This window comes from Balaenoptera borealis (genome assembly GCF_965194805.1).
Source record: "Balaenoptera borealis genome assembly, chromosome: 2".
Taxonomy (NCBI): Eukaryota; Metazoa; Chordata; class Mammalia; order Artiodactyla; family Balaenopteridae; genus Balaenoptera; species Balaenoptera borealis.
Genome location: NC_138867.1, coordinates 125,672,403 through 125,697,306, shown reverse-complemented (window position 1 = coordinate 125,697,306; position 24,904 = coordinate 125,672,403). Strand labels below are relative to the sequence as shown.

At 41.0% G+C, this 24,904-nt stretch overlaps 1 long non-coding RNA gene and 1 pseudogene across 2 annotated transcripts in view; both read right to left on the bottom strand.

Annotated features, from left to right (window-relative positions):
• The window catches only part of LOC309624596, a 467,785-nt gene that overhangs the window by 111,421 nt on the left and 331,460 nt on the right, over window positions 1-24,904 (bottom strand). The window lies entirely within an intron of this gene.
• LOC309624538 (ruvB-like 1 pseudogene) lies at window positions 2,503-7,600 on the bottom strand (annotated as a pseudogene). Its single transcript has one exon. The product of its transcript is annotated as a ruvB-like 1 pseudogene (transcript).

Sequence of the window (24,904 nt, the reverse complement as noted above, 5' to 3'; positions counted from 1 at the left end):
GTTAGGTAAGATATAATCATTGGAGAAAACTGGGGGAAGTGTACACAGGAACCTCTCTATACTATCTTTGCCACTTCCTGTAGATCTATAATTATTTCAAAATAAGTTAAATATACGTATGTATGTTCCTATCTACCTATCACAATATAAATACACTGCCATAAATATATATATTTATCTATGACAATTCAGTTGGCAGACACTCAGTAACTATTAACTAAGCTATTTCTTGAGGAGATATGTATAAATGTATAGGAAATGCAAGAAAATTTATTAAAGTTAAGCACACTACTCCTCGCTCCTCTCAGACGACGCCCAAGATAAAAACCAAGAGAAATGAGTCATCCTTTGGAGAAGGATGTGCCTTATCTACACTGCAAATGTGTGCAAATAAATGATAAATAAACATGCCACACTCCCTAAATTTTTCCCATTCTAAATATACATTATAATAGTGGATTTTAATTTCTCAAGCTGTCTAAGTCATGGCTGTGATCCCCCAGTCTGGAGGAAATGCTGTGCTTGCAAGAGCTATGACTTCATTTCCTTCCAGAGCAAGTTCCCCCCTTTCAGGTTCTTGCACATGTGAAATTCCCTCGTCTTTCACTCCATGGGGCAGCTGGTTCCCAGCCTTGGAGTAAATTCAAACATTGTGGTTCAGAACATGCCAGCAGCTGCCAGAAGGATCCTAATCTTTCAGTTCCTGGGCCATTGGGGGAAAGGGTTTTTGGCCAAGGTAATCAGAGACTGACTCCACTTAATACAAACCAGACAGCCAGGGTGGAGGGCTTCCCCTCGGGAGCCTGGCTTAGCTTCTCATCCATACAGACTCCTTTCGCAAGGTCTCAGCTGCATGGACCTCGTCCCTCACTGATCATGCCCCTCCCCAGCAGGAGTGGAACAAAGCTCTGTGAACTCGGGGGCCACACACCAACTTGAACTCCATCTCTTAGGGTGCCGGGGCCCACCAGGCCAGGATGGACTCAACAAGGATGCCCTCACCACACTGGAACCCACCTCCAATGATCTTTGTATCTCTCATCACAATTCCTCAAGCCTGCTACCCAACTCCCAAACTTCCTGCTATACTTCACGTTGTTATATATTTTTTCTTACCTCCTACAAAGTGTCATACCCCCCACATCAAAGTCCAATTACTATTGTTAACATTATTATTGACAGTCACCATTTCAAAAAAGCTTATTATGTTCTAGGATTTTATATACAGTATTTAATTTAGTCATGACAACAACCATCAATGTTAGACAATTATTTTCTCAATTTTCCAAACAAACTAAAAACGATATCAGCAACAACTGAGGTCTGCATATTTCCAAGTCCTTGCTTATAATGTTGCCACCATAGGTCTGCCTGTGATACAGAAGGACCTGTCTTTCCATGGTCCATGCTGTGACCTTCGGAATGTGAGACACCTGAGCTTGAACCCTGTTAGATGACTCTTGATCAGTGGCCCTTGTACAGCACATAGGCGTCTGAGCCCATTTCCTCATCTGTAAAATTGGAGATGATAATAATGCCTGCCTCACTAAACTGTTGAATGAATTAAATGAGATAATAATGTATGTAAACTACTCAGCCTGATACCTGACAAAAAATGGACCCCAGTGAATGTCTCTCAAATGAATTAAGAAATGAGCCTATAGCAATTAACATGAATAGGGGAGAAAAGAGACAAAATGCCAATGACTCACAGGACTCAAAGTCATATTTGGCTTTGTGACACTGGCCAGACACATTTGGATAAGGGAGTCCCATGGCTCTCTCCCAATTCTATTGCCTGTTGCTGTCTGTAGAAGTTCAGTGCTAATCAGGCCACACCACGCCCTTGGGAGCAATTCATTTTGGTTCTATAGGCACCAACGACATCTCTAAGGCAGCTGTTCAAAAACCCTTTTTTAAAAAAAATTTATTTATTTTATTTATTTATTTTTGGCTGCATTGGGTCTTCATTGCTGCATGCAGGCTTTCTCTAGTTGTGGCGAGCGGGGGCTACTCTTCGTTGCAGTACGCGGGCTTCTCATTGCAGTGGCTTGTCTTGCTGCGGAGCACGGGTTCTAGGTGCGCGGGCTTCAGTAGTTGTGGCATGTGGGCTCAGTAGTTGTGGCTCGTGGGCTCTAGAGCGCAGGCTCAGTAGTTGTGGCGCACAGGCTTAGTGGCTCTGCAGCATGTGGGATCTTCCCAGACCAGGGTTTGAACCCATGTCCCCTGCAGTGGCAGGCGGATTCTTTTTTTTTTTTTTTTTAAATCATCAAAATAACCTATCAGGGTTTATTAGAAAACACACCAGATAAGGCAGGGTTCCTTCAAAGCAACCACGGGAGGAGTCACAATAATTCAAAAAGAAACCCTTCCACGCTAAACTGACAACACTGCCACCTGCCCGAGTGGGGACAGAGCCCAACCTGGGGGCAAGCATCCTACCCACAGGCTGGACCGGGACCGGACCCACCCAGAGTCTCTTTGCAGAAGACCTCAGCCATCTCACTTCATGTACTTGTCCTGCTGGTCAGCCAGGATTTTGGCTGAGGACTTGGCATCGTAGAAGAGCTCACTGATCTCCTCGAAGTGCTCCTTCTCAGTGCCGTCCTTCCCGTTGATCTTGGCCAGCAGGTTGGCTGGGGTCAGCAACTGCACCGTGTACCTCAGAGTGGTCTTGGTACCAATCTCCCCCAGGTGGTTCAGCGCCTTCTCACTGATGTTGATTCCCTCTGTCTGAGCTCGGATTTTAATGATCTGTTTCATCTCCTGCAGGGTGTACAGCATGGTCCGGATGATCATCACTCGGTCCAGAAGGTCGAGAGGGATGCCGTGAGGAGAGGTGATGTCCTCTGTGCCCCTGATGACACAGTTGCCTCGGTTGGACGCAAAGATGATGATGGGGACGATGGAAGACTCCAGCGCCTGGTGCAGGTAGGTGAAGCACTCAATGTCCAGCACGTGGACCTCATCAACGAACAGAACCCCCAGAACCAGCTCTGCCACGCCCTGGTGGATGTACTTGTTCACCACCTTGTTAATCTCCCCTCGGAGTTTGTGATCTCTGTCTTCTTTGGCTTCATGAGCTGGCCCATCAGGGACAGGATGTCTTGTCCCCCCTGGGGCCATGTGTTGGCCACGTCCAAGTCATGCAAGGTCACGTCTTGGATGACTTCCTTCTTCTTGTGCACATCCCCCTTGGGCAAGGGGACGTACTTTTCAGCTTCAAGGTCGAATTCTGTGGCATAGGTATCACACTTGCCCTGCCTCTTCACGGCACCACTGTTGGCTTCGATGTAAATCACATCTCCAGCTTTTACTCGCTCTTTCTGCAAACTTTCAAAAACGCTGGGGTCCAGTTTCAACTGCTTGGTCCCCTTGGCTGTCTTGAGCCCTATGATCATGTGGCTGATGGTCTTGCCCTAGCCCTCCATGGGGTTCTCCATCTCACATGGGGTGAGCTCCGTGACCTCGCCTTCATATACCTCCTTGGTCTCCTTTAGCCGCAGCCCAATGATCCTGTGGAAGTTCTCCATCAGCACTTCTGTCTCCTTAATCTCTGTGGAGTAAACTTCACTCTCCACCATCTGGCAGAAAGGGACCTTACTACCCAGTTCCTGAGCAATAGCCAGAGCTAGACCTGTCTTGCCAGTTGCAGGAGGCCCTGCCAACAAGACAGCACTTCCAGCCATTTTCTTGCTTTTGATTAATTTCACTATCACTCTATGTGCCTTGCACGCGTTCTCCTGGCCCACGAGCCCCGAGGCCACCGGCTTGGCCAGGCCTCTCTCGTCCAGCTCCAGCCCCTTCACGTGGCTGTGGGAGGTGATGCGCTGCGTCTTGGTGGTGCTGTTCACCTTCTCGATCTTCATCCTGCACACCTGGAGCCCGAGCGCCCTCTGAGCCCTGGCAGCCCGCAGGTGGATTCTTAACCACTGCGCCACCAGGAAAGCCCCCAAAACACTTTTTTTTGAAACTGAAGTATATAATGGTTTATAATGTATTAGTTTCTGGTATACAGCAAAGTGATTCGTTTTATATATATATAAACCAAATATATATGTATTCTTTTTCATATTCTTTTCTGTTATAGTTATCACAGGATACTGAATATAGTTCCCTGTGTTATATAGTAGGACCTTGTTGTTTATCCATTCTATGTTAAAATAATTTTCATCTGCTAATCCCAAACTCCAATCCATCCCTCTCTCACCCACCTTGGCAACAACAAGTCTGTTCTCTATGTCTGTGAGACTGTTTCATAGATAAGTTCATTTGTGTCATATTTTAGATTCCATATATAAGTGATATCATATGGTATTTGTCTTTCTGTTTCTGACTTTCTTCACTTAGTATGATAATCTTTAGGTACATCCATGTTGCTACAAATGGCATTATTTCATTCTTTCTTATGGATGAGTAGTATTCTATTGTATATATGCACCACATCTTCTTTATCCATTCATCTGTTGATGGACATTTAGGTTGTTCTCAAGTCTTGGCTATTGTGAATAGTGCTACTATGAACATAGGGGTTCATATATCTTTTTGAATCATAGTTTTGTCCATATATATGCCCAAGAGTGGGATTGCTGGATCATATGGCAACTCTATTCTTAGTTTTCTGAGGAACCTCCATACTGTTCTCCATAGTAGCTGCACCAACTTATATTCCCACCAACAGTATAGGAGTGTTCCTTTTTCTCCACAGCCTTTCCAGTATTTGCTATCTGTAGACTTTTTAATGCTGGACATTCTGACCAGTGTGAGGTCACACCTCACTGTAGTTTTGATTTGCATTTCTCTAATGATTAGTGATGTTGAGCATCTCTTCTTGTGACTTTTGGCCTTCTCTGTGTCTTCTTTGGAGAAACATCTATTTAGGTCTTCTGCCCATGTTTTGATTGGGTTGTTTGTTTTTTGTTGCTGAGTTGTAAGAGCTGTTTGTATATGTTGGAAATTAAGCCTCTGTCGGTTGCATCATTTGCAAATATTTTCTCCCAGTCCTTAGGTTGTCTTTTTGTTTTGTTTATGGTTTCCTTTGCTGTGCAAAAACTTATGTTTTGATCGGGTCCCATTGTTTATTTTTGCTTTTATTTCTATTGCCTTGGGAGACTGACCTAAGAAAACATTGGTATGATTTATGTCAGAGAATGTTTTGCCTATGTTCTTTTCTAGGAGTTTTATGGTGTCCAGTCTTATATTTAAGTCTTTAAGCCATTTTGAGTTTATTTTTTTGTATGGCATGAGGGTGTGTTCTAACTTCATTGATTTACATGCAGCTGTCCAGCTTTCACAATACCACTCTTTGAAGAGACTCTCCTTTCTCTATTGTATATTCTTGCTTCCTGACTGTAGGTGTGTGGGTTTATTTCTGGCTTTCTATTCTGTTCCATTGATCTATACATCTGTTTTTGTGCCAATACCATACTGGGGTTTTTTTTGTTTGTTTGTTTGTTTTATTTAACATCTTTATTGGAGTATAATTACTTTACAATGATGTGTTAGTTTCTGCTTTATAACAAAGTGAATCAGCTATACATATACATATATCCCCATATCTCCTCCCTCTTGAGTCTCCCTTCCATCCTCCCTATCCTACCCCGCTAGGTGGTCACAAAGCACCCAGCTGATCTCCCTGTGCTATGCAGGTGCTTCCCACTAGCTATCTATTTTACATTTGGTAGTGTATATATGTCCATGCCACTCTCTCACTTCATCCCAGCTTACCCTTCCCCCTCCCCGTGTCCTCAAGTCCATTCTCTACATCTGCATCTTTATTCCTTACCATACTGTTTTGATTACTGTAGCTTTGTAGTATTGTCTGAAGTCTGCAAGGGTTATACCTCCAGCTTTGTTCTTTTTCCTCAGGGTTGCTTTGGCAATTCTGGGTCATTTATGCTTCCATATAAATTTTATGATTATTTTTTCTAGTTCTGTGAAAAATGTCATGGGTAACTTGATGGGGATCAAATCTGTAGATTGCTTTGGGTAATATGGCCATTTTAACAATATTAATTCTTCCAATCCAAGAGCATGTGATATCTTTCCATTTATTTGGATCATCTTCAGGGAGTTCCCTGGTGGTCCAGTGGAACCATCTTCAATTTCCTTTATCAATGTTCTATAGTTCTCAGCATATATCTTTCACCTCCTTGGTCAGATTTATTCCTCAGTATTTTTTATGTGATTTTAAAAGAGATTTTTTTTTTTTTACTTTTCTTTTCTGATATTTCAGAAATGCAACAGGTCCCTGTATGTTAATCTTGTATCCTGCTACCTTGTTCAATTTGTTTATCAGTTCTATTAGTTTTTGTGTGGAGTCTTTAGAGTTTTCCATATATAGTATCATGTCGTCTGCATATAATGACAATTTTACCTCTTCTCTTCCAAATTAGATACCTTTTATTTCTTTTTGTTGTATGATTGCTGTGGCTAGGACTTCCAATACTATGTTGAATGGAAGTGGTAAGAGTGGGCATCCTTGTCTTGTTCCAGATTTTAGTGGGAAGGCTTTCAGCTTTTTGCCATTGACAAAAACACTGTTTTTGAGAAGGACTCACCCAAAAATGTTATATCTGAAGATCTCTCTCTCTCTCTCTGTCTCTACTGCTAGACAGAGGACTAACTCCATACAAAAGCAAAATTCATGGGGACACTGACTCATATCTGTGTTGAGCCCAGTGTCTCTATATCATCAGCTCATCAATTCTGAGACTTTGAGATTTTACCTACTAGTAAAATAGGGGGGAAATAGGGAGAAACCTCAAAAAGGTATTTTGTAAAATAAAGAAGATTTTAAAGCAAAAGCATAGAAAGAACTTATTTCCATTTTTAAAAATTGTATAAAATTTGATTAACACTCATCACAGTGATCTTTTTTTTCTTATTCTACTATATACCCATGAAAACTTTGTTATGGAACTAACCTCAATATATGGACAGGTATTTAGGAATGACTGCAGTATATTATTTGTTTCATAAAAATCCAGAAACACTGTTACTATTCTCAGTTTACATAGGAAGAAACTGAAGATACTTAGGGTAAAGAGATTTTTCAAAGACACAGTGCATTAGACTGAGTGGGTGGACTCAGACCCAAAAAGTTCAGAATTAGGAAGTTCTCATGGTGCAGTGCCAGCAACCTATGAAATGCTAAGTAATTCACAAAATCTTAGTCACAGCAAATTTTAGGCTACAGTTAGGTAGCTGTAAATATATAAAGGAAAATTGAAATTTTCATCAGTTATCTTTAGTTTTTCCACTCCCCAAAAAACAAACTGTATATCTAGATAATCTAAAAATATGGTTACTGATTCAATATAAGGATAATGTTCATCTATATATTGCATTTATATATATATTCTCAAATTAAGAGAACATAGCTTCATCATTCTCTCTTTGTGTTCCTCCCTTGCCTCTCCTCTTTTCCAACATCTAACACATACCCCCCTACATTCTCAGTGCTACCTAATGTCTTGACCTTTCATATACTCTGTACACTATAGTAGGAAAGTGTTGGGGTGAGTAAAGTTTTTATAAGTTTGTATATGGTTTTAGAAACAATTTGATAATGATAACATCTTGGAAACTCAGCTAATGAAAAGCCACTCAAGGGACTTCCCTGGTGGCGCAGTGGTTGGGAGTCTGCCTGCCAATGCAGGGGACACGGGTTCGAGCCCTGGTCTGGGAGGATCCCACATGCCACAGAGCAACTGGGCCCGTGAGCCACAACTGCTGAGCCTGCGCGTCTGGAGCTTGTGCTCTGCAACAAGAGAGGCCGCGATAGTGAGAGGCCCGCGCACCGCGATGAAGAGTGGCCCCCGCTCGCCGCAACTAGAGAAAGCCCTTGCACAGAAATGAAGACCCAACACAGCCAAAATAAATAAATTAAATAAATAAATTAAAAAAAAAAAAGCCACTCAAACTTTGATGCCAGGTCCCCATATCACGATAAAGTATTTCCTCCTGAGGTAAGGCTGCCTGGCTCAATCTGCTAAGACTTCTCAGCTCCTGAGTCTTTAGAATTACTGCCCTTTAGAGCCACTATTTTAGAGCAATGCCTAGTGTCACCATAATTGTTGCATTTTTTAGTGGACTAGACACCCTGCATGCAAACACGTAAGCTGACCGCACACATCTGAGTGAGCCAGTTTATAGCCAACTCCATTCTTGGGAATAATCAGCGGAGCTCCCAAACCAAGTCCCATGGACCTCCATTCTTCAGGGTGTCATTATGTGCTCCTTTCTGCTCCCTCACTCCAAACAACAGCAGGTGCAATAGAAACAACAATGCTTCATATTCAGATTTATTTAGTTAATGCTGAATTATGTTATTTTCATATAGGCCTGCTCAGAAACTATATGGTAATATTCATTATGAGTTTCCAAATACACTGAGTTTGTCAAATATATTAAACCAAAGTACCCATTTTTATAGGATTCAAGGAGGTAACTTAAAAAAAAAATTTCCTGCACTATTATTTGTGGAAATGTGGCTTGGGAAATTATGTTCAAGCATCAATGTGTTAAACCAGAGTAGCTTACTTGAAACTTTTCAGATGTGTAAAATATTTCCCTAACTTTATACCCTAGAGTGAAAAGATAAATTGCAGATGCTTTTATTCTCCAGAATTCATGACTCCCTGGACTTGGGCCTGAAACATTCTATAATTTTTCTCCTTTCCAGGACCCAAGGCCACCTCCCTCCATAAATCTATCCTCAGCTATAATTATAAAAGCGAGAGTTTAATAAAAGCACGAAATGTTCCAATAACCATGCTGCATGCAATATTTCACTTAAACCTCTGGTTAATGCTGTGAAATACCTATAATTATTGTTCCCATTTACATATGAGGGATCTAAGCCTTGCTAGGTGAAAGCATTTTCGAGATCACTTGTATAATTCTCGGAACTGAGGCATACTGTCTGTAGAGCCAGCGTCTTTCAACACCTATTCTTTCTCTGCTGCCTAAGTCCTAGTGCCTATACTGATTCTTTATTATACTTGACCTTGTAGAAAGCTGCACATGACTCACACACTTCTGCGGCCCCCAGTGCCTTAACAGTGTTTCATCAGCACTTTTGTATTTAAATAGAGATAGAAAATAGCCAAAAGGATCAAGACATCTGCAGAGGGGCAAAGGAGACTGACTGGCTCTCCCTTCCCAGACAAAGGCTTTGTCCATCTTAGTCCTTTGTGAGCTGCCCCACACTTGAGGGATCCTCAGGGAACACAAAAGACTTGGGAAAAGGGAAGAGCAGTCCAGCTGACTGATAAAAAGCCTTCTCTGTGTCGTGTCCTTCTAACTTGGACCCCAGTGAATACCATTTGTTTAAATAATGATGAGCACATAATAGATATGATGAGGTTGCCAAGAGCTCATCCATTCAGCCTCTATTTGGCTAAGGGAAAAACAAAAAAAGAAAAAGAAAGAAAAAAACCCACCCTGATGTGGTTATGACATGGTTCATTGGGCTCAGATTTCGCCAAACTGAAGTTTGAACTGGAATCCCAAGATCTATCAGTTCTAAGGAATAAAGAAGTTGGCAGATGAACAGGACCTGCCTCCGCCCTCAAAACAAAAGTGGGAGGAGACAACTGGTAACTACTTAGGAGTAACTGTCAGAGCAGCAGACCTCAGTGGTACTCCCTTCCTGTTACTGCCTGAGCTGGGGGGTGAGGTGGGTAATGGGCGATGGGTTTTAGATGGCAGAAGTATACAGGGGAAAGACACTGACCTTTGGTGTCACTGGATTGAGGTTGGAGGCCTAGCTCTTTCTTGCTCAGGTTATGTGCTCTTGATCAAGTTAACATTACTTCTCTGAGACTTGGTTTCCTTCACTGGAAAAAAGGGGAGAAAATATAGCCAACAACTTTTATGAAAATTCAATAATTTTGTATGCCTAGAGTCGAAATAGAAAAATTTTGCTCCTCGTTGAAAGCAGAATGCCCACCACTGAAACCAAGGATGATGCATTAATCTCTTCCCATCTCTACCCTCACCCAAGAGCCCTAAACTCTCCTCCCTGTTTTAGCCACACTTCACATAAAATTTTAAAAAGGAGCATGTAGTGCTTAAAATCCAGTATAGTAGTTTAAAAAAAAAAAAAAATAGAGATGCTGGTGAAGCCATTATGTTTCGAGGTATCCATGAGGCTTAGTCATCTCCAGGGGAGAAAATGGGAGATTGTTATAACTCATCATGCACCAAAATTCACAGCTATCCCTGTTGTACCCTGAAGGCTGACATTCTAAGTTACAGAGGCATCAGCACACCTTCCTGGCCTCCAGCAGAGGGAATTCAGAACTGCCCACTGAGGAAGGGCCACTGAATATTGTTCTTGCAGGTGGAGGCTGCTGTGTGATCCAGACTTCTCTGGCAGGAATGCTGCAGCCCAACTAGCATAACTTGTATCTCATGGCGTTGCCAATTTTATTTCCCTTTATCCAATTCTCTGTGTAAGCAAGGGGAGGTACCAGATGGTGGTAATAAACTTGCCCATTGATTGGAACCCTACACACCAAGAAACCTTACTATCTACATAGTAAGTGTTACCAAACTCAGGTCCCCCGAGAGGCAGTTGTTTGTAGAAAGGGAAGTTGCTTTTAATCAGAATGCCAGCAATCTGGGGAGTTGAACTCAAGTGTCTCCCAAAAACCATTTCCCAAGATTCTGTTCGGCCATGAAAGTTTTTAAAGGGAAAAAGAAAAGTAATCTCAATTAATCATTGAGATTGGGGGTCAGAATTGTCACCATCCCCCACTGCGTGCAGGCTGGTTGACTTGTGATCTTTCTTTAGATGCTATCTTGTTCACACAGTTTGTTCACAAGATCACACTGAAAGGGAAGCTAGAGAAGAGATCTGGTCAGCTGTTAATTACTTATTCTTCATTTCTACTTCTTTGATCTATGGAAAGAACCAACAGGTTAGGCAAGATATTGTGTGATCAAAAGATATGAAAGGTGTGCTAGGGTGGGATATGAGTGGAACTTGCAGGACCCTTGATTTAAAAGTTAGTTACTATGTAGCTTTGCTTAAATTGACAAGAAAAGGGATTTCCTGCTGAGGGCAATTTCTTGCAAAGAGTTGCTTACAAATGTACTCAATAAATGGAACAGACTTTATAATTTAAGACAAGAACAGTGGGGTGAGAACCTTCTTTCCAAGATACGAAGAATTTCAAACCATGTACAGATCATCATCAAGGCAAGTCCCAGATATTATCCTCACAATTCCCAGAAATATCATCTAATCTCCATCAATTTTGCCCAGACTTTCATTTTCTTTAAACTCAGTCTCTTTAAGCTGGTGCCTAATTAACTTGTTATTCTTCAAAATACCTTCTTTGTCAACTTCTCCCCCATAGTTCCTGTAGGGGAGGAAAAATAATTTTCCCTCTACTCTTCTAGGTTCTTGGCTGAGAACCCCGCGTAATAAGAGACAAATTAACAGGAGAAAAACAAAAGTTTAATAATATGTATACCTCCTATATATGTGGCAGATACCCAGGAAAACTGAGTACCTCCCCAAATGGCCCAAGTCACCACCTTAAATACCTTCAGCTAATGACAAAAGAAAGATGTGTTGGGTGGGGAGGAGGGCACCTATGGAAGTTTTACAGACAAAGCACAGTAAACAAGGATTTAAGTCCATGCCTTCTCCATTGGTAAGAGTTTCTACAGATTTGGCCATCCTCCTCTTCCTGGTAGAGACACCCTTACAAATAGGGATTTCCCTTATAAATATAAGTATAAAGGGTAACTTCTGCTTGTTTTCAGAGATTCTCCTGTGTCTGCAGCTTTTCAAAAATAATCTACCCAAAATAACCTATATGCCAAAGAGGAGTATTTTTTTTTAATAAAGATTATTTTATTTATTTTTTATTTTATTTTACTTAAAATTTTTTTAAAATTTATTTATTTTTGGCTGCATTGGTCTTCATTGCTGCACGCGGGCTTTCTCTAGTTGCTGCCAGCAGGGGCTACTCTTTGCTGCAGTGTGCGGGCTTCTCATTGCAGTGGCTTCTCTTGCTGCGGAGCATGGGCTCTAGGCGCACTGGCTTCAGTAGTTGTGGCACTTAGGCTCAGTAGTTGTGGTGCACGGGCCTAGTTGCTCCAGAGCATGTGGGATCTTCCCGGACCAGGGCTCAAACCCACGTCCCCTGAATTGGCAGGTGGATTCTTAACCACTGTGCCACCAAGGAAGCCCCCAAAGAGGAGTACTTTGAGGTGGTATGTTTTTTTTCCCTTCACTCCATTCTCTTTCCACTCGTGCATTACCTCCCTTCTATATAAGTGGACTCTATTTATATCAGAAGTATACCCAAATTATTCTAAAAATAATGATTTGAATGTTTTGAAAAAACATTTGAAAAAAATGATTTGAGTAATCTCATATGTATTTATGTGAACCATAACCCCCAGCCAACTGACACACATACACCTACCAAAAGTTATTATGTAAAATCAAGAGTCTGAGATATAAAAAATGACCAGGTCACAGCAAAGAAACCAGCCATCCTCTACCCCTCCCCCACTGCTGTGGATTTGCAGAGAAGGATTTGCAATCCTCACACTAAGAAGCTGGAGGTTATGCGAGGCTCCATGGGAATAAACAAGAAAATAGCAACCAAGTGAATTAGACATAACTACCTAAATAACTCAAGTAAAGGACAGCATTTGCTCAGTAAGTACCTGAACATTTAAGCCTTGGAAATTTTATCTTGGCCTGATTTGGTCAATTAATTAAACTATTTTAGTTTACTCTTTTTCTTTGCCTAACTGTAACTATCTATCCCCAAGCTAAACCCACCCAGGGTGGTGTTTCAAGATAACATAATCCCCCAATTTTGATCTCAGTGTGAGGCCCTTCAGAACTCAGTCACTGGGGTCCAGAATCAAACAGCACTTAAGAATCTGCTCTTTCAGTTTTCATACAAAGAACTTCCTGGGACACAGGCAGGTACCTGACTGACTCAGCCTGACATCTACACCTACCATGGCCCCCACCCGTAAGAAACTAGACCACCAACCCTTCAAGGGACTCCCAGTAAAGGTGGAACAAGTCATTTTTCCCAGGACAATCATGGTTCCCTCTGCCCGTGACCTGGTAAGGGAAGCCACAAAGAGTGATTAAGGGTATGTCCTTGTTTAAAAAGTTATTATCAAGTATTACAAGATGGTATAGCTGACAAGTTCCTCAGCTGAAAAGAGAAACACAAAAGTCTAATTCTATACTCTGTTTTTGAATGCCAGTTTAAGAAAAAAAAAAAAATTCAAATGATAATGATTATGCAAGAAAAACACAAGGCCCCACCAGACTCCTAGAAATGCATATGAAGATACAAACTAAAGAAGCCAAGGACTTCCTAAGGAAAGATCTGTGAAGGGGTCCAGAGGGAAGGTCTTAGAGGGAAAAGAAGTTAAAGCCAGAAGACTAGGTGATGCTGAAAACTCGGCCTCTGTGCCCTGGTGCCAAATCGAATCTCAGAGACAGAGTTTTGGGTGAAGCAGAAAAGAACAGCTTTATGGCTTTGCCAGGCAAAGGGGGACACAGAGGGCTCGTGCCCCCAAAAACTGTGTGTCCCAACCGGGAGAATTTGGTGAGGAGTTTTATAGAAATTGTTCAAGGATGGGGCTGTTGATAAGGATGAGAGTTTGTGCAGGGCCTGCACTCCTTTAATCTGGTCTCCTGATGATCTTTTCTGGTTCCTTCAATCTGGCCTCAGGTGGTCTCCTGATGAGCTTCTCGAGGTTATCTAGAATGAAGAATGCTAACATCTTCCTTTTGTTGGGGGTTTTAGTTCTGTAAAGAGCTCAAAGATATTGTTATGAGTATCCCTTGAGGTGGAATCTGTCCCCCTCCCTGGCAGGACCCCCGGGGTGGGGGGGGGATACACAATGCATATACACAACTGTGTACATACTATGTTTCCACAACGGAACTTTGGATACACAATGCATATACACAGTAGTGGACATACTATGTGCCCACAGAGGAACTATGGGTACACAATGCATATACACAACTGTGGCTGGACCCCAGCAGGCTGCCCAGGCCCCCCCTCAGGGAACTTTGTGTACATTATGTATATACACAACTGTGTATGTAATATGTGCTCCTCCCTTTTCTTTGCATTTCCTCCTTTCCCTGATTAGCAACTGTTGGAATCTGCCCTTTGGGATTCAGGGAAGGTCATGGAGGCTGGAGTCTATTCCTTACAAACAAGAAATAGGGGACAGAAAGGTTTCCATCCCCAGGAGCCCCACAATGTACAGCTCGGTTTCATAGGGAGGCCATGGAAAAGGAGATTTGGGAAAAAGAAAGAACATGTCTGGCACCAGGACAGAAAACATAGAAAAAGAACAAAAACAGGAAAAGTGGATTTTATGAAATCTGGACATATATTTGAGATGTTAGTGTATTTGCAAAAGAAATGATTCAACCTTACAGCTGCTGATGGGTGAGCAGAGACGGCTAGGCGATCCAATCTCATTTGAGTTGTAGATCCTTTTTTGTTGAATACTTTGAAAAGGCAAAACGGGCTCAATTTATCTCTCTAAATTCATTGCCATTTAATGAACATTCTCTTCTATTTTGATAGCAGATTTTATTCTTTTGGTGCAGTGTGAGGGGGGACTAGGGGATGTGAGTGAAGAGTTCTGCTTTTCCCCTCAACTAACTGTTCTGTGATGATCTGATTCCAATTCAGCTATACTTCTATATAACCATACATATATAACTATTCCACAAACTGTAAATACATACTTTGTGCTAAGCATCTTCAGATTTTTATGATCTCTTCTTTATATAAAAGAACTAAAGTTAAGAGGTTTAGAAACTTATCCAGAATCCATGGCCAAGATTTGAAGACACGTTTTTGGCTCCTAGATCGAAGTTCTTTCCACCACACCTGTGCAGATCTCAGAATGTGGGCCTCAGACCAGCCATATCAGCATCACCACCGGGGAGGGCATTCATTTCTAGCTATGGCATTACTCTGGATATGAAATAGCTGAGAAAATTTCTGTATGAAATTTGAAAAATCTATGCTGTTAAAACACCATATGGGATGAAAGAGTAAGCTGCAAAGCAGTGTGTATAGAATAATTGCATTTTAAAATAAATTTTATATAAATAGGCATGTATATCTATGCAGAGAATAATGACTGGAAAGATTTAGATGAAAATGTTCTCTCTGGGGTTGGAATTATGGGCAATTTTTTTCTTTTTTTAAGTTTTCTTTAAGAAGCATCTATTAAATTTTAAAAGTTCATTTTTGGTAATCTTCGCTGAATCTAGATATCTAAGGGAAGAGAAAAGTAAGGCACAGAAAAACTATACGTTGGCATAAAAGAGCCCCATAGACTGTCACTACTGAAGTTTTCTGGGGGTAAACCCACCAAGCCCAGAGGCTCGCAAGCATTCTCACCTAATTTAAATTAAATTAAATTAAATTAATTTAATTTAATCCTACAATTTAATTCAGCCTCTTGCAGCCCCTCCACTCCCTGCCAGAGGGGCTCACTCTTCTGGCCCCCAGGGGGCAGCCCTGTGTAGGTTTACAAGAGCTTTCTTTCCCCTCCCCCCCTCCCCCCTCCCCCACCTCAATGTGACTAATCAGGCGTCCTGTTAGCCATAACTCATCTAAAACCAGGGTATGAAGGATTCTGGGCGCATTAACAACAACAACAACAAATACTGCAGGCACAAAGAGATATTATTTTATAAATAGAGGCAAAATCCCCAAATAAACAGAAAAGAAACAGAACGCGAACCACCCGCATTGCTCAGCCCTAGCACCAAAGAATCTCTAGCTACAATGGTATCTTGTTTGTGGAGGGTAGGGGAAGGTGGGAAGCATAAATACAACAGAGACACTGGATGCAGGTCAGATTGCTTAAGGAAAGGTCGAGTTGGGCTGTCGAGCTGTTTAACCTCGGGCAAGTCCCTGAATTCCTGTTCCTCTAGTTCCTACCACTGTCAGTTTCCCAATCCCCACCTTTGAGGATTGAAGGAGTGCTTTGATAACTGTCAAGTTTACAAATGTGAGAGTTTCCCTGCTGTGCTGGTCTAAGGAAAACCACACTCCTGTGTGTCTCCTCTCCTCTCAATCCCCTTCTACAACGCTATTTCCCTTCTGACACCAGACCTGTGAGTTTTCCATACATCAAGCAATTCTGCAACACCACCTGGGTGTCCTACAATTTAATTCAGTTCTGACGCTATCTACCTGGAGAGAGCTCAGATCGCACAGGTTAAGGGCTCAGTCACACAAGACAGCCCTCCCCCTCCCCCTCCTGCCAATGGGAATCTCATGTCCCAGGTTTCCCCCTGTACTTCTGACCTAGGGACTATGAATCTCACGTTCCCACGATGCCCTCCTTGGTTTCAGTTTATTTGCTAGAGCAGCTCACGGAACTCAGGAAAGCATTCACTTACTAGACTACTAGTTTATTATAGAAGGATATAACTCAGGATCAGCCAGATGGAAGAGATAGATGCACAAGGTAAGTTGTATGGAAAGGGCTATGGAGCTTCCATGCATTTTCTAGACACACCACTCTCTCACCACCTCCAAGTGTTCACCAACCCAGAAGCTCATCAGATCTTGCTGTTCTAGAATTTTTATAGAGCTTTAGTCTCCAGCACCCCTCCCCTTCCCAGAGGTCAATGGGTAGGACCAAAAGTTCCAACCCTTTAATACATGGCCTTCCATGTCTGGTCTTAAGCCTTTTTTTTTTTTTTTTTTTAATATTTATTTATTTATTTGGCTGTACCGGGTCTTAGTTGCCGCACGCTGGATCTTTAGTTGTGGCATGTGGGATCTAGTTCCCTGACCAGGGATCAAACCCAGGCCCCCTGCATTGGGAGCGTGGAGTCTTAACCACTGGATCACCAGGGAAGTCCCCCAACCCTTTAATTACTTGATCTTTTTTTGGTGACCAGCCCCATCCTGAGGTTTCGTTGGGACCTCACTCTAAATCACCTCATTAGCATAAACTCAGGTGTGATTGAAAGAGCTTGTCATGAATAACAAAAGATAATCTGGGGGCTTCCCTGGTGGCGCAGTGGGTAGGAATCCGCCTGCCAATGCAGGGGACACGGGTTCGAGCCCTGGTCCGGGAAGATCCCACATGCCGCGGAGCAACTGGGCCCGTGAGCCACAACTACTGAGCGTGCGCGTCTGGAGCCTGTGCTCCGCAACAAGAGAGGCCGCGGTAGTGAGAGGCCCGCGCACCGTGATGAAGAGTGGCCCCCGCTTGCCACAACTAGAGAAAGCCCTAGCACAGAAACGAAGACCCAACACAGCCATAAATAAATAAATAAATAAATAAATTAAAACAAAAAAAAGATAATCTTATCACTTAGGAAATTACAATGGTTTGGGGAGCTTTGTGCCAGGAACCCAGGACAAAGATTAAATATATTTCTTATTATACCACAAAATTTGCTCCAGTAGATCCATTCTATGCCCTTCTCTGAGCTAGTCTGTGCCTTGAGTTGCTGATGTCTTTGGACTGTATTGTCCAGACTCCCTTGCCCACTGGCTTCTGTTGGGTTTGGCCCATGGGAAGGAACAATAAGAGATTAGAGAAAGGAGGTGATAGCGGCAGACGTGAGGATGTTTACTCCTTCGCTCCCACTCTCTTCTTACCAGACACCTATGTTACCTTAAAGAGTCCTCAGGAGCCTAGGGGCCATCATCTCTACTATGCACTGCTGAAGGCTGGAAGGCATTTTTCAGATTTTGGAGGGGTTTTGTGCTAATCATTGAGTGGTAAATCTTCTTATTCACCTTCAAAGAGACATCATCTCATGGACCTTATGTTGTAGTGTAGAAGACACTCATTAACAAATTTTTACCCAAATAATGGTTTAAATTACATTTGTGACAAATGTTATGGATGAAAGTTGGAGGGTGAGAGTGTAGATATATCAAGGGACAGTGCCCAGTCTAAAGTGTCAGGGGAATCCTCCCTAAAGAAGAGATATTGAAGTTGAGACTTAATACTCTTGAAGGAGACTGCTTTGCCCCACTTTGCCCTTCACCAAGCCAGTGACCGCCCCCCTGGACTCCTCCACCAAGAGTATCTGACAGTTGGCGCTCTGCAAACCGTGCAACAACTCCCCAATGTCTTGTTCTAGCACTTGGGCAGGAATGAACTTTAAAATGAGTACATTTTTTTTTATTATTATTGAGGTATAGTTGATGAACAATATTATATAACTTTCAGGTGTACAATATATTGATTCACAATTTTTAAATTTCATTTATAGTATTATAAAATATTGACTATATTCCCTGTGTTGTACATATTATATTTCATCGTAGCTTATTTATTTTATACGTAGTAGTTTACACCTCTTAATCCCCCATCGCTCTACTGCTCCTCCCCCCTTCCCGTTCGCCACTGGTAACCACTAGTTTGTTCTTTACATCTGTGAGTCTGTTTCTGTTTTGTTATATTCACTCATTTGTTTTATTTTTTAGATTTCACATATATGTGATATCATACAGTATTTGTCTTTCTCTGTCTACTTATTTCACCTAGCATAATGCCCTCCAAGTCCATTCATGTTGTTGCAAATGGCAAAATTTCATTCTGAATTATGGCTGAGTAGTATTCCATTGTGTGTGTGTGTGTGTGTGTGTGTGTGTGTGTGTGTGTGTGTGTGTATCACATCTTATTTGTTCATGCATCTGTTGATAAAATGAACACTTTAAAATTATCAATATATTCCTTTGCACTCTTGTTACATATGGGCATTCTACTTCTTGCCACGCATATACTTTAAAGATGCTCATTTTAAGGCCCCTCATGCTAGGCTGTAAAAGAGGATGGTCAAATAGCAGTCTAATTATTGTGATTTGCAGCATTTTTCTTTACTATTGGAAAATTAACCTGGAGCAGATGGCAAGGGTGAATATATTTGTTTAATTTATCTTAAAAATGGTTCTGGGTTATGTTGAATAAATATATTAGCCTTTGAATCTCAGGATAGTTTCGTCAGATTTTAAGTGTGTATACATCATATTGATTCAGAATCTGGTTCTAGCACATGCTGTGGATATTGTGATTTTACAAAGTCATCACAGACTGGGAGAAAGGGAGCTTTCACTCTGTTAAATACAGGGTTGTCAAAGCTATGAGGCTTAAACTTAATTTTGCACTGGACTTTGAACCATTCTTGAAATCCTCTAATGTTTGAGCAAAAGAAAAATTTATGCATGTAAAACTCTCTAGTCCCAGCTATTTGAGAATGGCAGCAAGCTTTCTTGTTATTGCTCAAATCACATCACACGTAACGCCATAATAATCAGTGGGCCTCCACGCCAGTGAAGCCCCAGCTTCCTCATCTATGAGATTAGGATAATACTAATACTTTCTATGATTGCTAGGAGGTTTAAGTGAGATATTATTAAAAAAATCTGCAACGCTCAGAGTTTAGAATTTGGGATGATGAAAGGTCCCTTTCTGTTTTTTACTGCTCTCATCAAAAAATCCAGTTAGAGAACACAACCTTACTATGACACTGAGAAAAGTGAAAAATTCAGTGGTTTTATCCTAAACAACAACAGAAAGAATGTGTTTCTAATTAAGGAAAAAAATACCTTGACCACCAGCTTCCAAACGTCAACTTCCTGAAAGAAAGTGGAAAAATCCAAATCTGAATAAAAATCTGCAGCTTCTCCAATTCCCATGCTCAGGGCCATATCAGCTAATACTCTGGGAGGGAGTCATTTCCATCCACCAATGAAACTAACTTCCCTTTGCAAATCCCCTTTTATAGGCAGAATTCCTTTTCTATTTCCTTGTGGTTTTATTTCACTCTGTGGGCTGTTTGCAATATTCTCGTTTGAGGGAGTGAAAGGGAGAGAGGGGGCAAAATGCAGGGTGAGTTCCTCCAAATGTCAGGCTGGGTAGTGCCAAGACAGCTGGGCCTGAAACCCTGCACCCAAGGAGGGGCACTGTTGTGGCTGGAAAGGATGTGAGCTCAGCCTCATCTGGTTTCTTTTAATGCTCGCAGCAAAGGGCCTGAGTTATTGCATTCTTTCTTGATGTCTTACATAAAATCAGATTATTAAGTGCAGAGACAGTCAACTGTTCTCTGTCCTCCTGGCTAGCGTTTTACCATCACCATAGCAACATCAATAAACAGAGAAGTAAATTAACCTCTGAAGAAGAAGGTCACTGGTTTTACTGTCCAAATGGCTTTTACTTTCCCTGCTTAAATACACACACACACACACACACACACACACACACACACACTCTCACACTTATGCACACTATTGTTGTGGTTGTTTTTCTGGTTAAATTTATGAGCTATTTGACCCAATGGTGACAAGACAAAGAACGCAGCTTGGTTCCTATCACCCTTTTGTTTAAAAAACCTTCAATTATTCCCCATTGCCTACAGAATTAAGTCCGATTCCTTTGCACAGTGTTCACCATCTTGATCTCTTTCAAAGCCACATCTCCATCGTTTATTCATCAGTGGCCCTCTTAAACCAGTCAAGGAGGAAAAAGGCCTCATTTCCTTATAAGCCTCTTGCCTGACTTGGCACTTCTGTCCATGCCTCCAGCTATCATCTCAGTACAACCAAGGCAATCTTCAAGCCCACCTCCAACACTGAATCTTAAACTTCCCCTCCTCTCTGTTTCTACTGCCACCAGCCTGGACCAAGCCATCCCCAGGTCCAACCTGGGTGACCTCTGCAGGAGCCTCAGCCCTGGGCTGGGTCCTTCTGGTCCTGTCCTGCATGGTCTGTTTTTGACACAGCAGTCAGAATGAGCTGTTAACACATAAATTGTATTAGTTCACTCTCCTGCTTAAAACCCTCCCGTGACGTTCCTGGCACAAAAATTAACTCCAAAGGCCTTACTGGGTGGGATCCCCACTGGGTCCTGTGTGACCTGGCCTGTGCCCATCTGTCTGACTTCATTGCATAGCCTTCTTCCATCCCTGGCTCTTACTCTCCAGAATCACTGCCTTTATTCCCATTCCTTACATGTGCAAGCCCTTTCCCTGCATCTGGCCTTTGCATTTTCTCTTAGTCTAGAACAGTTTCCTCTGATAGTTATGGGGTTGATGCCTTCTTATCACCGTTCAGGTCTCCACTTAAATGTGTTCTCCTTAGAGAATTTTGTGGTTACCCTATCCACAGTCATACCCCTCCAATCCCAGCTCGACGCTCTATCAAATTGTCATATTTTGTTTCCTTGATAGCGCTTACCACTATCTTATGTTACCTTGCTTACTAATTTGATAAATTAATTTATAAATCATGTGTCTTTCTTTTAGAGTGTAAGTAGGGCAGGGACTATCTTTGTTTGCTCACCACAGAATTCCTAGCTCCTAGTAACATCTCTGGCACACAAAAGGCCATCAGTAAATATTTTTTGAATGAATCAGTGTATAAACCTCATTTTTCAAGACGCAGTTTACATGTGACCTTTCTTGTGAAGCCTTTGTTACCCATTACTAGAAACTTCATCTCCCTCCCATATGTATCTCCTACACGACATTGGTCACTTTCTTCCTTTTTAAAGATTTATGTATTTGTATTTATCTATATATTCTGTTCAATTCTTTTCCATTGTAGGTTATTACAAGATACTGAACATAGTTTCCTGTGCTATACAGTAGGTCCTTGTGGTTCATCTATTTTATATATAGTATTATGTATATGTTAATCCCAAACTCCAAATTTATACTTCCCCAACCCCTTCCCCTTTGGTAAACATTCTAAAAAAATACTATTTTTTTAGATTCCACATATAAGTGTTATCATATTATATTTGTTATCATATTATATTTGTCTTTCTCTGTCTGACTCAGTATGATAAACTCTAGGTCTGCCTATGGTGCTGCAAATGGCAATATTTCATTCTTTTTTATGGCTGAGTAATACTCTATTGTATATATGTACCACATCTTCTTTATCTATTCATCTGTTGATAGACAGGTTGCTTCCTGTCTTGGCTATTCTAAACAGTGCTGCTGTGAACCAAGCCTCTGTCATTTATGGCAGCAACCCCCATAATATACCTTTATACTGGATTTCTATCCTTCCTTGTGTCAATCTTCCTTTTCCCTCACACCTGATTCCTGAGATCACTTGCCAAATAAACTATCTGTAAATAAGTTCTTGCCACAGGCTCTGCTTAAAAGGACCTCAAAATAAAACATTAACATTTCCTTTAAGAACTTCCTTTGCTTTCAACATTGGTGTTGAAAAAACTGGTTATACACATATAAAACAATGAAGTTGGTCCCTTACCTTATATCATACAAAAATTAACTCAAAATGGATCAAAATCCTGAACATAAGAGCTAAAACTATAACATTCTTAGAAGAAAACACAGGGGGAAAGCTTTATGACATTGGCTCTGGCAAGGATTTCTTAGATATAATACCAAAGGCACAGGCAATGAAAGAAAAAATAGATCAGTTGGACAGCACAAAAATTTTAAACTTTTGTACATTGAAGGGGTCTATTAACATAGTAAAAAGGCAACCCATGGAATAGGAGAAAATATTTGCAAATCATATATCTGATAAGGGGTTAATATCCAGAATATATCAGTAACTCCTACAACTCAGCAACAACAAAAAACAAACAATGAAATTTAAAAATGGGCAAAGGACTTGAATAGCCATTTCTCCAAAGAACATACACAAAGGGCTTTTGTATATCTTTTAAGCACATGAAAAGATGATCAGCATCACTAATCATTAGGGAAATGCAAATCAAAGCCATAATGAGATATCACTTTACACCCATTGGGATGGCTACTATCAAAAAAAACAGAATATAACAAGTGTTAGCAAGGATGTGGAGAAATTGGAACCCTTGTGAATTGCTGTTAGGAATGAAAAATGGTGTGGCCTTTATGGAAATCAGTACAGCAGTTTCTCAAAAAACTACACATAGAAGTACCATATAATCCAGCCATTGCACTTATGGGTATCTACCAAAAAGAACTGAAAGCAGTATCTCAAACAGATATTTGTATGCCCATGTTCATAACAGCATTATTCACAATAGCCAAAAGATGAAAGCAACCCAAGTGTCTATTGACAGATGATTGAGTAAACAAAATGTGGTGTATACATGCAATGGAATATTATCCAACCTTAAAAAGGAGAGGAATTCTGGCACATGCTACAACATGGATGAATTTTGAAGACGTTATGCTAAGTGAAATAAGCCAGTCACAAAAGAACAAATACTGTCTGATTCCACTTATATGACGTACCTAGAGTAGTCGAATACATAGAGACAGAAAATAGAATGGTGGTTGCCAAGGGCTGGAGTAGGGATGGAAGTTATAGTTTAATGGGTACAGAGTGTTAGTTTGGGAAGATGAAAAATCCTGGAGCTGAATGGTCACGATTGAGCAACAGTGTGAATGTACTTAATGCAACTGAACTGTATACATAAAAATGGTTAAAATGGTAAAATTAAAAAAAAAAAACAAGAAAAACAAAACAAAACAAAATAAAGCCCTTTGCTGCAAATTATAGAGACAGACAGTAGATTGTTGGTTGTCTAAGGCTTCAGGGGGTTGGGGAAAATAAGGAGTAAGTACTAATGAGTAAAAGGTTTCTTTGGGGGGTTATAAAAATGTTCTAAAAGTTATTGTGCTGATGGTTGCACAATTCTGTGAAATACTAAACACTATTGGATTGTATATTTAAAATGGGTAAACTATGTGATATGTGCATTATATGTCAATAAGGTTGTTATATTTTTAAAAAAGAAACCTCTTTTGCCATTGGACGCTCCCTCTACTTAGGCATCTAATAACGATTTTGGCTGTCCATCACTTTCCTCCTCATTATATCCAAAAATTCATATTTCTTTCTTCTTCCCCATCAAAATTAACTATGCCCCATTTCCTTTTCATCCTGCTGTCTAAAAATTAATATGATATATGTCTATGTTTTTTAAAAGGCCTAATGAGTTCCTATGAATAAACACATTTGATAAAGAGCCTCTGAGACTTAAAAGATTGAACTAATGTGGAAAGTCCAGGAAACCTGGCAGACCTAGGGGATATATTAAAAGAGGTGTCACAGCAAGCACACTAAAAGCTGCCTGTGATCCCTTCTCTTTTTGCTGCCAAGAGAGACAGAAACTATCAGTCATAGTGCTAAGCTTTCACTTTCCAGAAAGGAAAAAGAGAGAAAATGGAGGAGAATATCCCAGCAGCCTGAGTCACTGGACTCAGCATTACAGTAGTATTCTGGATTACTGTTGGTTCTCTGAAAGATAAAATCCTGGGATTCATTGAAGAGCTCAAGATTAGAAAGGGCAATCTGGGTTCTAGGGCAGCCTGTTCTATGTCAAAGATAAACCAGATACTAGCTAAAGTGGTAAGGACAGATTTTAGTCAGGAATATCCTACTGCAATAGGAAAAGAGTTCAGTATGAACAGAACTCAACTTTGATTTGTACAAAGGAGACTGGGTGTTCTAAAGGGAGAATGAGGGAAAACGGAGGACGGTGAGCAGAGGCTCAATAGAACCAAGGAAGTGAAAAATGACAAAAACTGGGAAGGTGGGGTTGGTCCATGTGAATCCCACCTGGTTTGTTAATTGACGCCGTGTATGGAAGTTGGGCTCCTCCCCTCCCACAGGGGATGAGAGACAGGGGACCCCATCTTCAGGTGTTGGTGGAACAAACAGTGAATTCTTTTGGCAACCGTAAGTTTTCTCAGGCCCCTTTAAAGGGGCTAGTGTCATTCTAAGGGTGAGGCATTGAGCTGGTAGAAATGATGTCAGCATTTTGTTTTTGTTTCTTCTTTTTATTTTATTTTATTTATGTATTTATGTATTTATTTATTTATTTATTTTACGTCTTTATTGGAGTATAATTGCTTTACAAT